We start from the raw sequence: 21,863 nt of genomic DNA, 5'->3' as shown, positions 1-21,863 counted from the left end.
TTCGTGCAGTTGTGCAACTGCGGCATTTTGAATGTAGACTTGCCTCCGAGTAAGACCAGAAGTCCAGACTGGCTCCATTCGGCACCTTGGATGGTAAGACACCACACTGAGTGCTGTGCAGTTCTGTAAGTGTGTCCATGGCTGAACAGCAAGAATTCCTGACCATTTCCCTACTGGCTGGAGCATGATTAGAGTGTGTTTGTGGGTCAGGATGTTGCTGTAGATTGTTCATTCCCCGCCTTGACAATTCAGACAGTCCTTCCCCCCATCATATGGCCAGCACATCAGTGATACCAATAGCAGGGGCAGGTTTTCTTTGGGGCACTGGGATTTTTCGGGGAGTTGGTGGCTCCTTTCTTTCCTCACCCTGGAGTAAACAGCTTTTCATTCCATCCTTGATGATTCGTGGAAGAACAAGAGCAGCATAAAGAAAGAGGAGAGTGAATATCTCCCTGCCTGGGGGGAAGGTGGCCACATCCCCTCTGTCTGACCATTGCCATTGGAGGATAGACAGTTTCAGTGGAATTGAATGCCCTGGCTCCGACAAGAGACACAGGAAGAGTTTGCTGTTCACGGATCCGTGCAAAGGAAATTGTTTCTGTGTGTGGAAGTGAGGAGGGAAATGAAACACCCACATGGTGGTGCCTAAGGCATAAGGGAACCCTATAGGATTAGAATCGGGTAAGTTCTCAAGCAGCGTGTTTCTTACTTTGTCCATCTGTCCCTTTTGATGATTCTCGAAGGAAATATTTTGCCATTGGGTTGTGTGTTTACCCAGTTACTGACATTTACCAACAAATACGTCATTCTTCCAGCCTGTCCTGGTTAGTTTAAAGGGACACGTTCACTCTCCACCGTCTCCGTGCTGCCCACTTCCCACACTGCTGGGATCCTTCCCTGATCTCCCCCTAAACCTCTGTCCCTCACCCCTACTTCTGGGATCCCCTCCCAACACCCTCCAACTCCCTTAGTGAGAGGATCCTTCCAAGTTCCTTTCATTTCCCGCCTCCCCTCTGAGCAAAAGCTGCACGCTTCCCACACCGGGAATTGAACCCGGGCCGCCTGGGTGAAAACCAGGAATCCTGACCACTAGACCACATGGGACCAGGACTGCTGGGTTTTTCTAAGCCAACCCCCCATGAGAGCCGCAGGGCCACCCAGCGGGGCCTGCGCATGGGGCTGCATGAACCCTTCCGGTGCTGAGGTTTTTCCTCTATCCATTCCCAGCGCCTGTGATCAGGAAACACAGATCGGGGCTCCCAGGTGCTGCACAGACAGTGACTGAGATTAGGACTCCCTAATGTGCAAGGTGCTGTACAAACCCTGGCCAACACTGGGACACCCTTGGGTTCCCTCATTTTCCCTGAGCCTCTGCTGCGCAACTTCTTCTCCCCCCCCCCCCCCCGTGGATCAACCCCCTTCCCTGGCAAAATCCCCACCTTTCCAAACAGTCCTTCTTCCCCTACCCCCAGCTAGGCTTGCACACCCTGGGCCCATCTGCTCCCGCCCCCCAGGGGAAGAAGAGATGGAGGCAACTTCGGCCACTGGAGACAGCCCCAGCGAGCGCTGCAGACTACCCCGGGGTGCTCTTGGCAAGACACAGGAAGGGAGCCGCGGGGATCGGTGGGTGCTGGGTGAGTCCGAGCGGAGCTGCTGTTCTCAGCTGCAGCCAGGGTCTGCCCCTGCAGCTCGGAGACTCCAGCGGGGCCAGAGAATGGGGCCCGGGTGTTACCCTTTGTGTGGCTGGAGGTGGTGGGGAGGGAAAGGAGGGGAGAAGCCGGAGTTGCGGGGAGGGGAAGGACAGTGGGGCAGGTGGGGGATTGAACGTTCTCTGTGCAGCCAGGACAGTCCAGGAGGGGTGTGTGTGGGTGTGTGGGGGGGGGTGTGTGTGTCGGGGGTGCGCTACTTGCATCCTTCTCCTGTTTGTGCCATTTCCCTCTCAAATACTGAAACAATTCTCTCTAGTTTCCCCCCTCTTCTCTCCCCTTACCACATATGCCTGTAAAATCCAAGGAGATTCCCTCACTTTTCCTAAAATAGACTCTCTCTTCTCTTATTTTTCCCTGTTTTCTGCATCATTCTCAAATTGCTATTTCAATTCTCCTCAGATCTGGGATATTTCCTCACCCACTTTATCTGCAGGTATTTGTCCTTCTTTGAGTGGGAAATCGTTGCCCTGAGTCATTCTCCAAAAGGGATCGGGGTTTGTAGGTGCTCTTTGGGGGTGCCCTGAGACACGGCTTCCTCTGGGGTGGGGATGGGGTTGCCGTCCTCTGCCACCAAGAGGGCATGATAGGGGAAGGGAGGAGCCAGTGTCCTCTATGGAGCCTGCCCAGCCCCTTTGATTCTGCTCCTTTTTAGCATGTTGTTGAAAGACTTTATTACTGGGTGTCAAGTATCATGGGGTAGCCTTGTTAGTCTGTATCCACAAAAACAAGAAGGAGTCGGATGGCACCTTAAAGACTCACCGATTTATTTGAGCATAAGCCTTTGTGGCTAAAAACCCCACTTCTTCGGATGCCTGGCGTAAAAATGACAGATGCAGACATAAATATTCAAAAACCAGTGGGAGAACACTTCAATCTCTTTGGTCACACGATTACAGACCTAACAGTGGCAATTCTTCAACCAAAAAAAATTCAAAAACAGACTCCAAGGAGAGACTGCTGAATTGGAATTAATTTGCAAACTGGATACAATTAATTTAGGCTTGAATAGAGACTGGGATTGGATGGGTCATTACGCAAAGTAAAACTATTTCCTCATGTTCATTTCTACCACTCGCCCCACCACTGTTCCTCAGATTTTCTTGTCAACTGCTGGAAATGGCCCACCTTGATTATCACTACAAAAGGTTTTTCCCCCCTCCACCCCCCCCGCCCGCCTGCCGCTCTCCTGCTGGTAATAGCTCACCTTACCTGATCACTCTTGTTACAGTCTGTATGGAAACACCCATTGTTTCATGTTCTCTGTGTATAGCAATCTCCCCACTGTATTTTCCACTGAATGCATCCAATGAAGTGAGCTGTAGCTCACGAAAGCTTATGTTCAAATAAATTTGTTCGTCTCTAAGGTGCCACAAGTCTGCCTTTTCTTTTTTGCAGATACAGACTAACACGGCTGCTACTCCGAAACCTCTCCTGTATGTGACACACTAACATTTGACTCCAGTATTGCTATTAGTATCATCCTTGGAACTGCATTTATTTTCATAGAAATTTTAAGTTACTTTACAGATAGAACTAAAACTACAATTTGAGGATAAGTGATCTTCATCTGCACAGTGTCTAAAGTTTTTGAGTTTAGCTAATTCTTTTTTTAAAAGAATTAAAAGCACTGCTAAGGTAAGTACAAGCTAAATGTACAGTCCACAAGTCCTCCTTTTCTTTTTGTGAATACAGATTAACATGGCTGCTACTCTGAAACCTGTTATTGTGGGGTGAGTGAGTGTGTGTGTGTTGGGGGGGTTGTGTGAGTGTGAGAGACGGGAGTGTGTGGGTGTGTTGGGGGAGTGTGAGTGACTGGGGGTGTGTGGGTGTTGTGTTGGGGGAGTGTGAGAGACTCGGGGGGGGGGTTTTGTGTGTTGGGGGAGTGTGAGTGACTCGGGGTGTGTGTGTGTGTGTGTTGGGGGAGTGTGAGAGACTCGGGGGGGTGTGTGTGTGTGTTGGGGGAGAGTGAGACACAGCACACTGTCACTTGAAGCACAGTGGCACTCACTAGTCTGAAGGCTGCGGCCAGCAGCTCCCACTCCTGACCCAGAGGCAACAGGACAGACTCTTGTCCCCTGCCTCAGCTCCGGAGAGACTGAGCACAGAAGCAGGAGGGTGGGGCCACCCTGACATCCGCAACCCCCCCTGCAGAGCACACAGGAGGCTCCTGGGAGCAGCTTGCCAGAGGCAGCTCCAAGTGAGCGGAGGGGGCAGGGCTGCAGGAACAACTGCAGCAGCAGACAGCTGAAGAGAAGTAGGGAGATGAGGGACAGGACACCCCTGGCAGAGGAAGCCCCTCAGCAAGGCCCCCCGGAATGTCGCCTAGTCCGCGCCCCACTAAGGGTGGCCCTGTCCAGCTCCTCACAATGAGAACAGCGCTGGGCTTTCTACCAGCGAGCTCTCCCTGCACCCTGCTAGGGCTTTCATCTCCTGTGTCAGTCTCTGGCTAGTAGGTGTGCGATGGATCTGCTGGGAGAGACGAGGGGCTCTCTCTTTTCCCCCTCACACTGCCGGTTTTTGGATGCTCTGAGTGGGTTGGGGGTGGGACTCCTGACTGTGAGCCACCCAGAGCTTCCACTTGATTGGCTCCTCTCCCCCTCGAATGGTGGGGTGGTGAGTGGGGCAGCAGGTCCTGAGTGTTGGACTCTTGATCTTTCAGGGGCCGGTGACTTTCGAGGAGGTGGCTGTGTATTTCACCAGGGAAGAGGGGGCTCTGCTGGACCCCACTCACAGAGTCCTCTACAGGGATATCATGCAGGAGAACTATGACACTTTGGTCTTGCCAGGTAAGGAGTCCTGTTCCCTGGGGTATTAGAAGCTGTGGGGTCTCTAAAGAACCTGAGTAGTAATAACTTTGAATACCTTCATTCGTCATACAAGTTTCCTTGCCCCCCCTTTTTTCGCCTTATCTCCCACCCACTAGAATAATTTTTTCAACCTTTGCATTTTTGGTGCCATCAGTCGTTTTTAAAAAAATGGCCTTTAATGTATCCTTATTGGATACATTCATAACTACATGAATAACTGGAGCTTTCATGCCTTTTCCTCTTTTTAAGAGGAAAATATGCCATGTGTAGAATTCTTCATTGAGTAAGTACATGTATGACTGATGCATGGCTTGTGTGACAGTTAAATGAGCTCATCTTTTGATAGCAGAGCATATAATGTTGCCATTCAGGAGTCCAAGGGTCAAGAGAGAATAGAGCCGTGGGAGGGGAGGAGAAGGGGGAGTAGATAATCCTGGGGTGCCAGGACAAGGGGAAAGTGTGCTCAGGATTAGCGGTATGGAGCAGGGGGGATGAGGTAGTGAGATGAGGAGGGAACATAAGAAGCTCCCAAGGTGCCCGGAGGTGGTGACGGCTGAGAGTAATGGGAAGAAGGGGAGGGGAGTGTGGAGGAAGGGCACCCAGGAAGTGGGCTGGGTGGGTCAGTTTGAGGGAGGAGAGGTTTGGGGATGTAGATGTGTGGGGAATCCCAGACCTTTAACCCTGAATCCCTACCCAAGCCTTGTTGCTTTAGAGCCTATGCTCCAGTTTTATTTCTGTTCACTTTCACTTCCCTAGACATTTTCCCCCAAATATTATTATTTGAACTCTTGACCTCCCTCTCCCACTCATTATCACCCTTCCCATATAACCTCCCCATCTCTATGCACAGCCACCCTGGCCATCAATCCTGAGTCCTTGCTGCACTCCTTCCTCCCATAGCAAGGCCACTACCCAGCACAAAGGGTCACTCTGTGGATGATGTCACAAGCTGGTAGTGTAGCCTGTACCATTTTTACACCTATAAGATTACGTATTGGGGTACAAGTGGCCCCTGTACCTGGCTACTCAAAGTTAATGGAGAAGAAGAAGAAGAGCAGAATCCTGCACTTAGGACGGAAGAATCCCGTGCACCGCTACAAACTAGGGACCGAATGGCTAGGCAGCAGTTCTGCAGAAAAGGACCTAGGGGTTACAGTGGATAAGAAGCTAGATATGAGTCAACAGTGTGCCCTTGTTTCCAAAAACGCTAACGGCATTTTGGGCTGTATAAGTAGGAGCATTGCCAGCAGATCGAGGGATGTGATCGTTCCCCTCTATTCGACATTGGTGAGGCCTCATCTGGAATAGTGTGTCCAGTTTTGGGTCCCACACTACAAGAAGGATGTGGAAAAATTGGAAAGAGTCCAGCAGAGGGCAGATTAGGGGACTGGAACACATGACTTATGAGGAGAGGCTGAAGGAACTGGGATTGTTTAGTCTGCAGAAGAGAAGAGTGATGGGGGATTTGATAGCTGCTTTCAAGTACCTGAAAGGGGGTTCCAAAGAGGATGGATCTAGATTCTTCTCAGTGGCAGTAGATGACAGAACAAGGAGTAATGGTCTCAAGTTGCAGTGGGAGAGGTCTAGGTTGGATATAAGGAAAAGCTTTTTCACTAGGAGGGTGGTGAAGCACTGGAATGGGTTACCAAGGGAGGTGGTGGAATCTCCTTCCTTAGAGGTTTTGAAGGTCAGGCCTGACAAAGCCCTGGCTGGGATCATTTAGTTGGGCTTGGTCCTGCTTTGAGCAGGGGGTTGGAGGAGATGACCTCCTGAGGTCTCTTCCAACCCTGATATTCTATGATTCTATGAAGTGGAACAGTTGAAAGCACCTTCTCAAGGCAGGCACCATGGCTTAGCTGGCTAAAGCACCTGTCTAGTAAACAGGAGATCCTGGGTTCAACTCCCAGTGGTGCCTTGCTGTGTGGCTTCTGGTCTCCTCTGCTCATGTTTCCCTATGCCTACCTAGGAAACAGAAGAGACCTCCCTTGGCAATCCAAGTAATAGCTTGCTAAGGAAAAGGCTTCTTTAGAAAGAAGTGTTGGAAAGAATCAAATCACGAGCCTGGAGTTGATGGAAAGGCTGCCGTGACGGGCATTGGCAAGCGGGTTGCTTCGACTGCGATTGCTGCAACACAACAGCCTTTGCCACACGTCCTTGTGATTTGCTGAGGATGTCTATGCACTGTTAGGATATAGATATTCAGGCCTGTCTGCAAAGGCCTAGACTCTAAGAATTTCAGTTGATGTTTATTATTTAGCTCGTTCTAGAGGTATAAAAGAAAGAATCAAAATCACTGTCTGACTGTATAAGGCCTTTTTTCACTGTGACAGTCTGAGGCCCTGTGCTTAGGCTAAGGCCTTTGGCTAAGCAACAGAGGCAGCCATAAGCTGGGAAGCGACCGGTCACCTCCTCACATCCCAAGCTAGTCACATTGTAATAAGCTGCTATTGGGCTGTTAGGAATACAATCCTTTCCTGATAATGCCTATCGCCTCCAGAGAAAGGGTAGTGCCTTGAAGATGTAAAAGGAAACTTAGTTTGATAGCGTCCTTTCTGGCAAGCACTCACTTATCAATAGCTGGGATGTGTAATCCTCATTTCTGTGTTTGTTCTATCACTGGAGTCTCCATTTCCCTATTGTTTGTCTGTATCATCTCTGTCTGGTTCTAGAATAGCAGCCGTGTTCGTCTGTATCTGTAAAAAGAAAAGGAGGACATGAGGCACCTTAGAGACTAACACATTTATTAGAGCATAAGCTTTCATGAGCAACAGCTCACTTCATCGGATGCATTCAGTGGAAAATAGAGTGGGGAGATTTTATGTACTGTGACAAAGCTCTGTCCTTGCATCCGTGGGTCCCGCGTTTCCCGACGGATTTCGCTAGCCTCAGAGGCTCACTGTGACCCTCCACGTAACCCTTCTTTCTCTAGAGACAAGGGTCACAGTCTCCTGAGCCATTTTCATCATAAGCCAGCGAGGGAGGTGAGGAGAAGTTATCCTTCCTTGCACAGTCTCTGTTGTCTCCCAGTCTCAGTGATTAATCAGGGGGCAAAGGTGTGGCGGGGGAGCCCGGGCTCACACTCTTCTCCAGGCTCCAGCCCAGGGACCCTAATAGTATCAGCTATGGTAGCTGACCTTTTCGAAACATGACATGTACAATACCCTGGGCTACTTCTCCCACAGCAGCCCTCACTTTCTTAAGCTCCACTTCACCCTTACCTCAGGGCCTCCTTCCTTGTGCCTGATTTGGTGTGTGCTAATCAGCCTCTCCAACAGCACAACTTCCTCCCACAGCTCCTGACATGCACCCCCACCTGACTGACTGGAAGGCTTTTAACTAGTTTCAGCCAGCCCCTGATTGGCTTCAGGTGTCCCAATCAACCTAGAATTCTCCCTGCTTTCTGGAAAGTTCTTAATTGGCCCCAGGTATCTTAATTGACCTGGAGCAGCTTACATTTCACTTAACCTGGTACCAGGGATTTGTTTAGCCTGGAGCTAATCTATCTCTCTCCCACTACGCTGCCATAGCCTTCTAGCCCCGAGGATCCGCCCCTCTGTGGAGCGTGCCGGGAGAAGCAGGAGGATCTCCGGGGCCTCGAGGACCATCGGGACCGGGGTGCCTTTGTTCGATCCCGCATCTGTCTCCTTCGGGAGATGAATCACATCTCCTGCTTCTTCTACAGCCTGGAGAAAAAAGAGGGGGGCCAAGAAACATATCATCTGCCTTCTGGCTGAAGATGGCACTCCCCTGACGGATCCAGTACAGATGTGCGGGAGGGCAAGAGCCTTCTACGCAAGCCTTTTATCCCCAGATCTGACCGATCCTAACGCTTGCAGAGTGCTCTGGGAGGAGCTCCCGACGGTCAGTGCGGGCGACCGAGACCGGCTAGAGCTGCCTCTCCCTCTGGCCGAGTTCTCAAAGCCCTCTGTCGCATGCCTACCAATAAATCTCCGGGCATGGACTGGCTGACCCTGGAGTTCTACTGTGTGTTCTGGGACGTACTCAGCCCAGACCTAGTCACCGTCTGCACCGAGTCTTTGCAGAGCGGGGTCCTCCCTCTTTTCTGTAGGTGAGCCATGGTCGTCTTATTGCCGAAGAAAGGGGACCTCTGCGATTTATGAAATTGGCGTCCCGTCTCGCTCTTCAGGACGGACTACAAAGTCGTGGCAAAAGTAATCTCGCTGCGGCTAGGGTCCGTGCTGGTGGATGTGGCTCACCCAGACCAGACCTACAGCGTCCCGGGCCGCAGCATCTTCAACAACTATATATCTGGTCCGGGAGCTTTTGGAACTCGGGTGTAGGGATGGTCTGTTATTCGCCCTCCTGTCCTTAGATCAGGAGAAGGCATTCGACAGGGTGGATCATGGGTACCTCCTGAGCACTCTGCAAGCATTTGGCTTCGGAGTCCAGTTTGTGGGTTTTCTCCAGGCGCTGTACGCCTCTGCAGAGTGTTTGGTCAGGCTCAACTGGACCCTGACCGAACCAGTCAGCTTTGGGAGAGGGGTACGGCAGGGGTGCCCCTCTCGGGCCAGCTGTATACTCTGGCGATCGAGCCCTTCCTCTGTCTCCTCCGAAGGAGGTTGACAGGGTTGGTGCTGCGGGAGCCGGAGCTGTGGCTGGTCCTGTCAGCGTACTCTGATGACATACTCCTCGTGGTCCAGGACCCGGGTGACTTGGCGTGGGTGGATGCTTGCCAGGCCATCTATTTGGCAGTCTCCTCCACGCGGGTCAACTGGCTCAAGTGCTCTGGCTTGGTGGTAGGGGACTGGTGGCAGGCGAGCTCCCTCCCACCCGTGCTTCAGGCCATCCGGTAGAGCACGGGTCTGCTGCTCTATCTCAGCGTTTACCTTTCTGACATGCATCCATCTCCATGAGACAACTGGCATGGTTTAGATGGCAGGGTGCTACAGCGGCTCCGGAAATAGACAGGACTCCTCTGGTGCTTCTCCCTTCGATGGAGAGCGCTGGTGCTTTATCAACTAGTCCTGTCCATACTCTGGTACCGGCTCAACACCCTGGTCCCGGCCCCGGGTTTCCTGGACAACCTCCGGACATCGATTCTGGAATTCTTTTGGTCAGGACTGCACTGGGTCCCTGCAGGGGTTCTCCATCTACCCCTGGAGGAGGGAGGGCAGGACCTGAAATGTCTGCTTACTCAGGTCCATGTCGTCTGCCTTCAGAGGCTCCATTATGGTGCAGGTAGTCCGGCATGGATCACACTGGCGTACACCTTCCTGCGCCGCTTCCCAGGGCTCCGATACGACTGGCAGGTCCTTTATCTCCATCTGAGAGGTCTTCTGCGAGACCTCTCCGGGCTGCCGGTCTTCTACCAAGACCTCCTCTGGACCTGGAAACTCTTTTCAATGACCTGGTCCGTGGCGGCCACCGAGGGGACAGATCTCCTCACGGAGCCCCTGCTACACAACCTCCAGCTTGGTGTGCAGGTGGCGGAGTCCCGCTCGGTGCGCCAGAGGTTGGTCCTGGCAGAAGCCACAAGAGTCGGAGACTTCCTGGACTATGACCAGGGAGACTGTCTGGATCCCCTGACGCTTGCTGAGCGCATGTGGCTTTCCAGACCTTGTACTCCCCGGCACATACTTCAGGAGGTGAAGGCCGCTTTGCCGCCCACTGTTCGGGTTTATCTCAACCGGAACCTGCACGAGGGCATGCCCTGCCCACCTACTACCCCAGGCCCACCGGACCTTTTAATTGGACCCTTGCCCCATGGACCCAACCGACCCCCTCATCCCTTCACTCTGAGCCGGCTGTACGAGATGCAGCCCGTCCGCTTTCAAAATGAACCAAGGAAACATCTCTACACGCTTGTGCTCCACACCCTTCACGCCCTCACCCTCGTGTCCTGCCCCGATACAAAACGGCGGGAACTCCTGCCACCTTTAGAGGGAGAGGAGCGCCGGTGGGCCAGCCTATATTCCACCTTAGTCCCGAGACCCACCGGGGATGTCAGTTGGCGGCTCCTTCACGGAGCCATGAGCACGGGCGTGTACTTGGCATGGTTCACCTCATTCCCAGACACCTGCCCCTTTTGCAGCATGAGGGAAACCATGGCACATATATACCTGGAGTGTGCCAGGCTTCAGCCCCTATTCCAGCTCCTCATCAATATTTTATGATGCTTTTGGTTACACTTTTCCCCTCACTTTCTTATCTATGCACTCCCTATCCATGGCCCCACAAAGTCACGGGATCTCCTGGTCAACCTCCTCCTATCCCTAGCTAAAATGGCCATCTATAAAACCAGAGTGAGGAGGTTGGCCGATGGAGTCTCCTGTGACTTTGGGGCCTATTTCCGATCCTCGGTCCATTCATGTATCCGGGAAGAGTTCCTCTGGGCGGCATCCTCTGACTCCCTTGACGCCTTTGAGGAGCAGTGGGTGCTGTCCGGAGTTCTCTGCTCGGTGTCCCCGTCCGGTTCCCTTCTTTTGAACCTTTGACCGCACTCCTGTCCCTGTTATTTCATTAGTTGTCCCCTGGAATTTTTGGGTAGATAGGTCCTGTGGATCCCCTTTTTAGGCTGGGGGGGATCCTTTTGCAGTGGACAGGCTTTGCCCGCCCACTTCCCGGATCCCAATAAGACTACTCTTCCATAGCCATCTGGCCTTGACCCATCACAGTACACAGAGAACATGAAAAAATGGGTGTTACCATACAGACTGTCAAAAGAGTGATCAGGAAAGATGAGCTATTCCAGCAGGAGAGCTAAACGTATTTGGACAGAACGACGGATTTCAGCAAATCATGACGTTCCATAGAAAGGTACATGAAATGCTTAGTATGAAATATCACAAGCATATATGAATGATGAATATGTGGGCTACGGGGGGCTATTTTGAGGTACATCAGGTCACAAAAGCCTCTAGAGACTGGCCTTTGGGAGGAGCTGCCTGATGAGCCTTCCTAATAACTGTGAGCTCCTGGCTTGGCCTGTCAGTTTTTTCTTGCTGAACAAAACTTATCTGTTGGACGCCCTTTTTTGAAGAGCTTTATCATGAACAGAAAAGAAGTTCTTGGCCAATCCTTGAAAGTCCTTGTTCAAGACACAGAGAGTCTCTGAATTGGGCAGGGAGTAGGGGTGCAGGAGGAGGTCAGAAGGGCGGTGCTTAGCTCAGGCGGCGCAGCTCGCAAACTGACCTGCACACACTCCCCTCTGGCAGTGGCTCTTAGGCGGGGAGATGTGGGGGGCAACTGCGGAGTTTGCACTCGGGCAGGGGCAGTGTGCGGAGATGTCCTCCCCCGGAGGGGCCACAGGGACATGCCGGCCACTTCCAGGAATGGTGTGGCATGGAGAGAGGGGGGCAGAGGGCGCAGGGACCTGCCTTAGTGCTGCTGGCATATATCCATGCATCACTTGTGGGGAGGCAGGGGTCTCCGTGGGCTGTCTGGGGCAGGGACAGTGCTAGAGGTGGCTCGGGCCACCCCTTGCCTCCTTTCTCTGGACTTCTGGCTCATCTTACTGGCTGCAGGAATTTCAGGGTGCAGCAGCGCAGGGAGCGGGAAGGGAGAATCTCAGTGGCCGCCTCCCCCACATAGAGAAAAACGGCTTGACCTGTTGGCCAGAGAAATAAGTCCCCAGGCTCCAGCTTGCCCCATTGGACCCAACTTGTTGATCTGCCAGAATTATTTGCAGTCAGGATTTTCCCCCAACAGGCTCCCACAGCAGTTGAGGGTCATCTCCAGTACAGGTCACACAGGAAGGCTTAATGCTTGAGCTGCAGCACATGCTGGGCAGTCTTAAGTCTGGGCTCCCCAAGGCAGGAGAGAAGCAGATGAGCTGGCCCCTGGAGGAGCAGGCTGGGCCTTCCTGGATCCCATTCACTCACAGCCAGTCCCCTGCCCTCACTCTCAAGTCATCAATGATGCCCCCAAGTTGGCCAGAAAGGAGCAGCAGTTCTCAATGGAACTAGTCCACCCATGGCTCGCAGGCAACTCCCAAGACCATTACAGCACCCCATCTTGGCCAGAAGGGAACCCACTTGGACTCTTTTCCATCCATCCACAATCCTGCTTCTTCTCCTGGGAGGCAAGGAGCCATCCCTGGGCTGCCAAGAGGCAGGCACAGGATTCTACCTCCCAGCAGACAACTGCACCTCCCCAGGGTTTGGAAGAATGAATAGGTGATGCTCTACTAACCCCACCATGGGTTCGGCCCTCGGAAGGGCAGGCCGGGGCTTCCTGGATCCCAGTTGCTCCCAGCCAGCCCCGCCTCCAAAGCCATCAATCATGCCCCTGGGTCAGCCACAAAGGCCTAGTGGCTCTCACTGCCCCACATGTGGCTGGGAGCCTCTCAAGCCCATCACCACACCCCCAGCTTGGCCAGAAAAGAGTGCTGGCCCCTGCCCACTCGGACTCAGCTTTGCTTCTCTTCCTTTCACCCAGAATCGCCCCTCATCTCCTGGACTGCAAGGAGCCATCCCTGGGAAACCAGGAGGCAGGCACAGGATTCTACCTCCCAGCAGACAACTGCACCTCCCCAGGGTTTGGAAGAATGAATAGGTGATGCTCTACTAACCCCACTTACCTGCTCAGCTTCTTCCATGCCTTCCTCAGCATGACTTTCCTCTTTTGCCCCATTCCTCCTCACTTCCTCCTTTGGCAAGTCATGCAAAGGAGGCCAGCAGGACAAGCCGGCCTCTTTAGGCCAACCTCCAAGGGCAGAGGAGGCCAAGCCACAAGGCCAATGGCCTAGATCCTCCCGCTTTCCCCAGCTGATTCAAAGACACTTTCTCAGCTCATTTTACCACCCTCTGTCCTGCATTTCTTGGGGTTATCCCTGGAACAGGCCAGTGGCAGAAGGAGGAGCACTTTGCTGGACAGCTAGAGGAGCTGGGAGAAGTACACTCTCATATTGCTGCCTGGTTTGGAACCGGGGGCCTTTTCCAGGTTAAGCAAAGGTGATAAACACTACACTACAGAAACTCCATCCTAATGCTCTGCCCCGCCCCATGCCCTGGCATACCCCCATGGGAGAACCTAGAGAAAGTGGTGGCAGCCCTTCGCTAGCTCAGCTGGTAGAGCAAAGTACTGGAGCCGGCCCTTACGTCGGCCCTTGTGACTCCATCTTGAAGAAGAGCTTCTTTTTCTTTCCCTTGCTGAGAAAGAGCAAGAGAAGAATGAAAGCTCAGGTGGGCCAACTCGGTGCACAAGCCCACGCTGTCTTTTCCTGCTGCAGAGCCTGAAATGAGGGACTCGTGGCAGATAAAGGCAGCGCTGCACTTCCAGAAAACAGCCCTCTCCTGCACAAAGAGGGATGAAAAAGCAAGCCACAGCCTGGGATTGAACTAGGAACCTCTACAATTTCAGCTTAATGCTCTTCCAGCTGACCTACTTGGCTTCTTTTTGGCGTTCTGTGTCTCATCTTGAAGCTCAGGCGCATTAAAACATAGCTCCAATTGAGGGCCAATGCAAGACTGACCTTGCTTGCTATTTGATCACTTGAAAACGCAATTGGCCAGTTTTGGGCTCTCTCTAAAGCTGCGCTTCAGTTCATGAGGGGAAAGGCGAGAAAAGCAACCATTGAACTAAAGGACTAGGGTTAACACTCTAATGCTGTCTCTTAGTGTCAAACTATTTAAGACTGGTCCATCCTGTTAGTACGTTTCAGTTCCTGTTCAAGTTTAAAAGTTTCCATTTACTTAAAGGAAATGATTTTTTTATTTGCTTCTATATGGCATGAATAAACACAGATGTACAGATCCTATCATGTAAATTTATCATCTTAGAAGACAAAGAAAATCATGCATCCAAATTGGGCATCCAAATATGGAAATGAGCTACAAATGCAATAAAAATAAGGTATTCAATGGTTGAACATGGGGAGGGGGGGTCCCGAAGATGCTTCTTGCCTGGGGTACCATTTGGTCTAGAGGAGGCCCTGTCAGGGAGAGCAGGAGTTAGTTTCACATGTCTATTTTCAGGCTGTAATCCGTGGGCACCCTGCTCTGTGGGAGGAATTCCGGTAGCCCACACTGAGGGCTGGAACAGGCCCCTGATTTAGGAGGTGGCTGCATGGTTTACAGTTGTCTGATGTCTCAGAAAATCTGTCTCTCTCGAAGCCTACGATCTCTATCCCCAGAAGACTCCTGCACTGCCTCCTCTCCTTTCACATTCTATAGAAAGAGCAGCATCAAGGCTTAGGGATGAGCCATAGGGCACTACCTGGGTGGCTTTTTCTCTTTACTTAGCCATGTGCTATAGCTGAGAGAGCTCTCCCACAACCTGGGAAAGGGGAAGGATGATCAGGTTCTAGATTGATTTGACTGAGGATCACTGGACCCAGAACCATTCACTGCCCTTTCCTAGAGAAACCTGTGATACACAGAACGGGGCTGAGATAAATGCTTGCTGAAGTCAAGAATTGCTTCCCTGGAATACCAGCAGTATTGGGCAGCTGGAAATCTCACCAAAGGAGCTGCAGTCTTGGTGGTTGTTGTGGAAAATTAACCACGCATTGTGTTTGGATCAGAACAAGCCTGAGGTCAGGCCCACTTTATTACAAGCCTATGCAGGGAGAGTCAGCCACAGTGTAGCTGCTCTTCTGAATGGAGGAAATACAGAAGCTTATACAGCTGAAAACCACAATTAGTCAAGCACACTTCCACATTAGTATTTTTCCCCCAAAGAAGAAAACTTAACAGTACTTTACCTTGTTAGGAATATAGTGAAGGCAAGTTTTCCTGTTATTGACAGGCTATCCTATTATGGTGAAGGACTTTCCTAACACTAGCTGTTGCGGTTACATTTCTCAAGATGTGCTATTGCAAATTGCCTAACAATGGAAAGTTTCCATGCCCTCCTGTCACCTACACACTTTGGCTTGACCAAAGTCTTTGGCCTGCTTAAAGTTTTCTCCTACAATCCCCCCCTTTGGTGCCTACTCGACACCATCTCGGTCTGAACTTCCTAATTCATGAGCCTGTTAATTTTCTCCTTTTCTTCTTCCTCTTGTTCTGCCCAAACTGTATCATACATCTCATTTACAATCATCAGTGCCACCTACTTTCTTGAATCGAGGTTAGCAGATTTTTGTTTTGGCCTATGCAATTAGAAATGCATTTACATAATCCTATGGTAAACAGCAGTAAAAGCAATAACATTCCCATGGTGATAATTTGAGGTGGTTGGGATTATTGTATAGCCTTTGTCACCAAACACAATACATCAGTCTTGGTACGCAAAGTAGATATTCTCTAGGCAGTATAAAAGGCATTCTTTTTGGTTGGATACATATTCTGGAACATGTGAATTTGTGCCTGTAATTTGGAAATTTTCTGAACCTCCAATAGGAGTGAAAGGACATTTTGGAATGGGTCAGGTACTAAAGTAGTCCATTTAAAGGGTATCTGGACGCTAAGGGCTAATTGTAGAATTTGATCTGCAGGCCAATAAATGAGATGATTGCCTGTGGTTGTGGTGAGATTAAAATGTCCATAATTCAAGGTAGTGGCCTCAACATGCAGCCAGCTATTAGTAGCTTGGAAAAGTAGGTGTCCTGTCAGGGTAGTTCCATGTCCCATAACCTCCCAAGAAATCTTGTCATAAAAAGTGACAACCTCTGCTGGTTTTAGTTTACCTACACACTGAAGTTGAGGGGGTTCTAATGGCCAGAGCGTCCATTGGCTTCCAGTCCCTACCCAACTGTCAGGCATTCTTCCAGGAGCACTGACTACAAATCGGTTGGGCATACCAGGTAGTTTAAGTTCCCAAAGGTCTCGGTGAATTATCCAATCCCACATGCATCCTTCCCATGGACCCGGGAGGATTCGGTAGGTGGGAGCCCATATCCTTCCGATTGGCCCATATGCTTGGAAGGAGGACTGCGAACATCTGCATTTCCATTCAGAAAACCTCCAAGTATGTCTTAATGGCCACAGATTTGATGGAACTCCTGAGGGCAGTAGGCCTTTAAGGGCAGTAGGCTATGCCTGATGTTGAAGATCTTTCTGAATAGCCATGAGCTGGTCATTCAGAAAATCCTGAACCTCTGAGCAAGCCACATCCCAATACAGTGCCTTTCCAGCCTCGGTGATCTCCAGTACCATCTCTGTTAACAGCTTTTGGGTCATTGAACTCAGGGCGGAGATAACATGTAATTCACCAACACCAGCCTGAACCTGGGCTAGCTGAGCTCCAGTAATTAGGCCTGTGGCTTTTTCCAACTGTCCCAATTTTTCCTCATGTTGCTGACCTTGATGGATATTCCAGATTGCAGCCACACTATTTGCACCATCCCACAGGTGTCCAGCCAAGTCCCTTTTCTTTCTAGCAGAAACCCAGGTCTGCTGCTGTGCTAACCTAATCATAGAATCATAGAATCATAGAATATCAGGGTTGGAAGGGACCCCAGAAGGTCATCTAGTCCAACCCCCTGCTCAAAGCAGGACCAAGTCCCAGTTAAATCATCCTAGCCAGGGCTTTGTCAAGCCTGACCTTAAAAACCTCTAAGGAAGGAGATTCTACCACCTCCCTAGGTAACGCATTCCAGTGTTTCACCACCCTCTTAGTGAAAAAGTTTTTTCCTAATATCCAATCTAAACCTCCCCCATTGCAACTTGAGACCATTACTCCTCGTTCTGTCATCTGCTACCATTGAGAACAGTCTAGAGCCATCCTCTTTGAAACCCCCTTTCAGGTAGTTGAAAGCAGCTATCAAATCCCCCCTCATTCTTCTCTTCTGCAGACTAAACAATCCCAGCTCCCTCAGCCTCTCCTCATAAGTCATGTGCTCTAGACCCCTAATCATTTTTGTTGCCCTTCGCTGTACTCTTTCCAATTTATCCACATCCTTCTTGTAGTGTGGGGCCCAAAACTGGACACAGTACTCCAGATGAGGCCTCACCAGTGTCGAATAGAGGGGAACGATCACGTCCCTCGATCTGCTCGCTATGCCCCTACTTATACATCCCAAAATGCCATTGGCCTTCTTGGCAACAAGGGCACACTGCTGACTCATATCCAGCTTCTCGTCCACTGTCACCCCTAGGTCCTTTTCCGCAGAACTGCTGCCGAGCCATTCGGTCCCTAGTCTGTAGCGGTGCATTGGATTCTTCCATCCTAAGTGCAGGACCCTGCACTTATCCTTATTGAACCTCATTAGATTTCTTTTGGCCCAATCTTCCAATTTGTCTAGGTCCTTCTGTATCCTATCCCTCCCCTCCAGCGTATCTACCACTCCTCCCAGTTTAGTATCATCCGCAAATTTGCTGAGAGTGCAATCCACACCATCCTCCAGATCATTTATGAAGATATTGAACAAAACGGGCCCCAGGACCGACCCCTGGGGCACTCCACTTGACACCGGCTGCCAACTAGACATGGAGCCATTGATCACTACCCGTTGAGCCCGACAATCTAGCCAGCTTTCTACCCACCTTATAGTGCATTCATCCGGCCCATACTTCCTTAACTTGCTGACAAGAATGCTGTGGGAGACCGTGTCAAAAGCTTTGCTAAAGTCAAGAAACAATACATCCACTGCTTTCCCTTCATCCACAGAACCAGTAATCTCATCATAAAAGGCGATTAGATTAGTCAGGCATGACCTTCCCTTGGTGAATCCATGCTGACTGTTCCTGATCACTTTCCTCTCCTCTAAGTGCTTCAGGATTGATTCTTTGAGGACCTGCTCCATGATTTTTCCAGGGACTGAGGTGAGGCTGACCGGCCTGTAGTTCCCAGGATCCTCCTTCTTCCCTTTTTTAAAGATGGGCACTACATTAGCCTTTTTCCAGTCATCCGGGACTTCCCCCGTTCGCCACGAGTTTTCAAAGATAATGGCCAAGGGCTCTGCAATCACAGCCGCCAATTCCCTCAGCACTCTCGGATGCAATTCGTCCGGCCCCATGGACTTGTGCACGTCCAGCTTTTCTAAATAGTCCCTAACCACCTCTATCTCTACAGAGGGCTGGCCATCTCTTCCCCATTTTGTGATGCCCAGCACAGCAGTCTGGGAGCTGACCTTGTTAGTGAAAACAGAGGCAAAAAAAGCATTGAGTACATTAGCTTTTTCCACATCCTCTGTCACTAGCTTGCCTCCCTCATTCAGTAAGGGGCCCACACTTTCCTTGGCTTTCTTCTTGTTGCCAACATACCTGAAGAAACCCTTCTTGTTACTCTTGACATCTCTTGCTAGCTGCAGCTCCAGGTGCGATTTGGCCCTCCTGATATCTTTCCTACATGCCCGAGCAATATTTTTATACTCTTCCCTGGTCATATGTCCAACCTTCCACTTCTTGTAAGCTTCTTTTTTATGTTTAAGATCCGCTAGGATTTCACCATTAAGCCAAGCTGGTCGCCTGCCATATTTACTATTCTTTCGACTCATCGGGATGGTTTGTCCCTGTAACCTCAACAGGGATTCCTTGAAATACAGCCAGCTCTCCTGGACTCCCTTCCCTTTCATGTTAGTCCCCCAGGGGATCCTGGCCATCTGTTCCCTGAGGGAGTCAAAGTCTGGCAGCCCCTTGTGAACTATTAGGATATATAGAGGTCATCAGAAAACTAGATAAGGCCAGTGTACATTTTATAGTCCCAAGTGTAGCATTAATTACAGTCTATCGAAAGTCCAACCCTTGTCTCTTTGATGAAGTACTGTACCACATTGGATGGCTGAACAACCTCATATACTTTTGAGAAGCCTCAGCATCAATAGCAGAGGACGGGGTGTATTGCAATATGGTACATTTTAAATTATTAGTTATTGGGCTATTTTCAGCACAGGTAATTTTTTGAGCCGCAGAACAAACTCTTTGGGTATCTGTTGGATTATTTACCAGTTGGGTGACCAAATAACAGTAAGGGCCATTTTTATTTACCATGCTACACATTCCGGGAATGGCCATTATCTCTGTCCCACTATGGGCCCCATCAATTTCAATTTCTGGCTTTTGGGCTCAGTTGCAGTGATATCATATATTTCTATTTCCACCAACCCATCTGTTCTCCACTCTATCATTCACTCATATCAAGGGTCCTGAACCTTAAAAAATAATTTCTCGGAGCAAAATGTCCATAAATCACTTAAATGTGAAGGTTTTGTCCATTGGGCTTCATTAGAATCTGCAATATCGTCTATATTTGGGTAGGTTGGGGGGCGGTGGCAAAAGAGGAGGGGAAGGTGAGGTTAATGGAGGAAGGGATGGTGGGGGTGATGGTTGTGATAGCAAGGTGATTTGATATTCATTGTCTGGAAGCCAGTTAGGGAGAGCAGTGCATGGTGAAGCCACTTGTCCAAAAACACAGGGCGCAGCCTGTGGAATAAACCCCAATACCCAATTACTACCACATTCCCAAGCATGGGTCCCACAAGTTCCTCCCTGCCAATGTACAATATTCCGCCTTTTGTACCAGCGTAAATTCTTAATATCTTTGGTAGTCAGGAATTTTTGTACCTAGGCTCTAGCAGGGTGGATGTTCCTCTTCCTCTCTTGGAACGTCCATGGTTTAACATCATACAAGAGAGAGGTTACTGGCACTTTATTTGGTCCTTCAAAGGGGGTTTTCATTGATGAATTGCTGGTGGTCTTGTGCATCCAAAAGAACATAACAGCATCATGAAAATTCATCAATAGTAGCAAGAACATAGTTACACACATGAACCACACAGAAGGCATGAGCCACTTTCTCACCACGGCTGACTCCCTTCTTCTGGCTGTGGGGTTGGCCATGGCAGTTGGGTGCCAGTGGGTGCTAGTCTCTCCATTGGACTTTAAAGGCAATTATTCTGGCCTTGTGTTTTCCTGTGTCCCCTTTACCAGCGGGCCCGAGGCATCACTGGTTATGAAGGTGGATCACGGGAGGTTTATCTTCTTTTTCTGAGGTTGTATCTAGGCTCCTTTGCAGGGTATGGAGAGGCGTCACTGGTGCTGTTATTCTGGTTACCCCCTAGGGCTGGGTCTGACTGTTGGAAGTCCACAGCGTCCGAGTCCAAAGGCGGTGTTGCCTTTTTGCAGTGGGAGGCATGGACACAAGTGACAAGTCCTTTGCACTTGACCACTGTGTGGGTAGTCAGCAGGATCTGGTAGGGACCTTTCCAGCGAGGCTCTAGGGAAGTCTTTCTCTGGTGCACCTTCAGGGAGACCCAATCTCCAGGCTGTAGCAGGCGGCAAGGAGTATCAGCTGGTTCAGGCAGGGCACTTTTCACCTGTGAGTGAATAGACCTAATGCAACAACACAGCATCTGACAGGATGTCATAACAGTGTCATTGTTTAGTTGCAAATCCAATTGATAAGGGGACGGGGGAGGGGATACTGGCATTCTCATAGGCCTGGCCATAAGGATTTCAGGTGGGGACAGGCCATGTTTATGTAAGGGCGTGCTTCTCATGTATCGGGGGTTGGACTAGATGACCTCCTGAGGTCCCTTCCAACCCTGATATTCTATGATCGATGAGGGTGAGGGGCAGGACATCCGGCCACTTGAGGCTGGTTTCAGCACATATCTTAGAGATTTTTTCTTTAATTCCCCATTTTTGCGCTGGACCACCCTCGTGCTCTGGGGGTGATAGGCACAATGCAAGTGTTGGGTAATGTTAAGGGCCTTGGAAATGTGCTGCATAATTTGGCCTGTAAAATGGGTACCTCAATCGCTGTTAACAGAAAGGGGCAGACCAAACTGGGGGATAATGATTTTAACAGTCTTTTAACCACTGTGATGGAATCGGCCTTGGCACTAAGGTGACCAGATGAAACAAACAAAATATCGGGACACATGGGGGAAGCAGCCAGAGCCGAGTTCCCGAAGCAAAAGAACCCCAAAAAACCAGAGCGGCCAAAGCCGCAATATCAGGAGAAATGGCGTCCCGACCGTGCATTTCCCTTGGCATAAGGGTAGGCCTCTATCCATGCAGAGTACGTACAAACACAAACAAGGACATATTCATAAGAACAACATTTTGGCATATTGAGAAAATCAATCTGAATATTCACAAAGGGTCCCCACGGGGTGGGGTGCTCAGCTGATTGTGTCCGTTCTGGCCTGCCGCTATTGTGGACTAGGCAGATAGGACAGGAACTGCAGTACTGATGTGCCAGGATGGAAAAAATGGGGGCATAGCAATATTGCAGTACTGATGTTATCATCCCCGCTTTGCTAACGTGCGCAGTGCCATGGGACACGCGAGCAAGATAGGGGAGCAAAGCCTTGGGTGCCACTAATTGGCCATCCGGGGAATGCCACAAGGCATCAGGATGTAAAGAACATCCATCCAGCCTCCAGCTGTCCTTCTCATGCTCTGGAATTGACTCTTGCCTAAGAGCTAAATCTTGAAGGGAGTCAGGCATGGAGGGGGACTGTGTAATAAGGAAAACAAAGTCAAATGGAGCCGGCGAC

The 21,863-nt window shown here is 50.4% G+C and overlaps 1 protein-coding gene and 2 non-coding genes across 8 annotated transcripts in view; 1 reads left to right on the top strand and 2 right to left on the bottom strand.

Moving 5' to 3' along the window:
• Nucleotides 1–21,863, bottom strand: part of LOC119849376 (zinc finger protein 420-like) — a 3,142,523-nt gene that overhangs the window by 1,558,125 nt on the left and 1,562,535 nt on the right. The window lies entirely within an intron of this gene.
• On the bottom strand, nt 1,033–1,104 carry TRNAE-UUC. Its single transcript has one exon. It is a non-coding gene; the product is annotated as a tRNA-Glu (tRNA).
• Nucleotides 6,358–6,431, top strand: TRNAT-AGU. Its single transcript has one exon. It is a non-coding gene; the product is annotated as a tRNA-Thr (tRNA).

This window comes from Dermochelys coriacea, chromosome 28, assembly GCF_009764565.3.
Source record: "Dermochelys coriacea isolate rDerCor1 chromosome 28, rDerCor1.pri.v4, whole genome shotgun sequence".
Classification (NCBI taxonomy): domain Eukaryota; kingdom Metazoa; phylum Chordata; order Testudines; family Dermochelyidae; genus Dermochelys; species Dermochelys coriacea.
The sequence above is the reverse complement of the archived record's forward strand: the minus strand, read 5'-3'. Positions and strand labels throughout refer to the sequence as shown.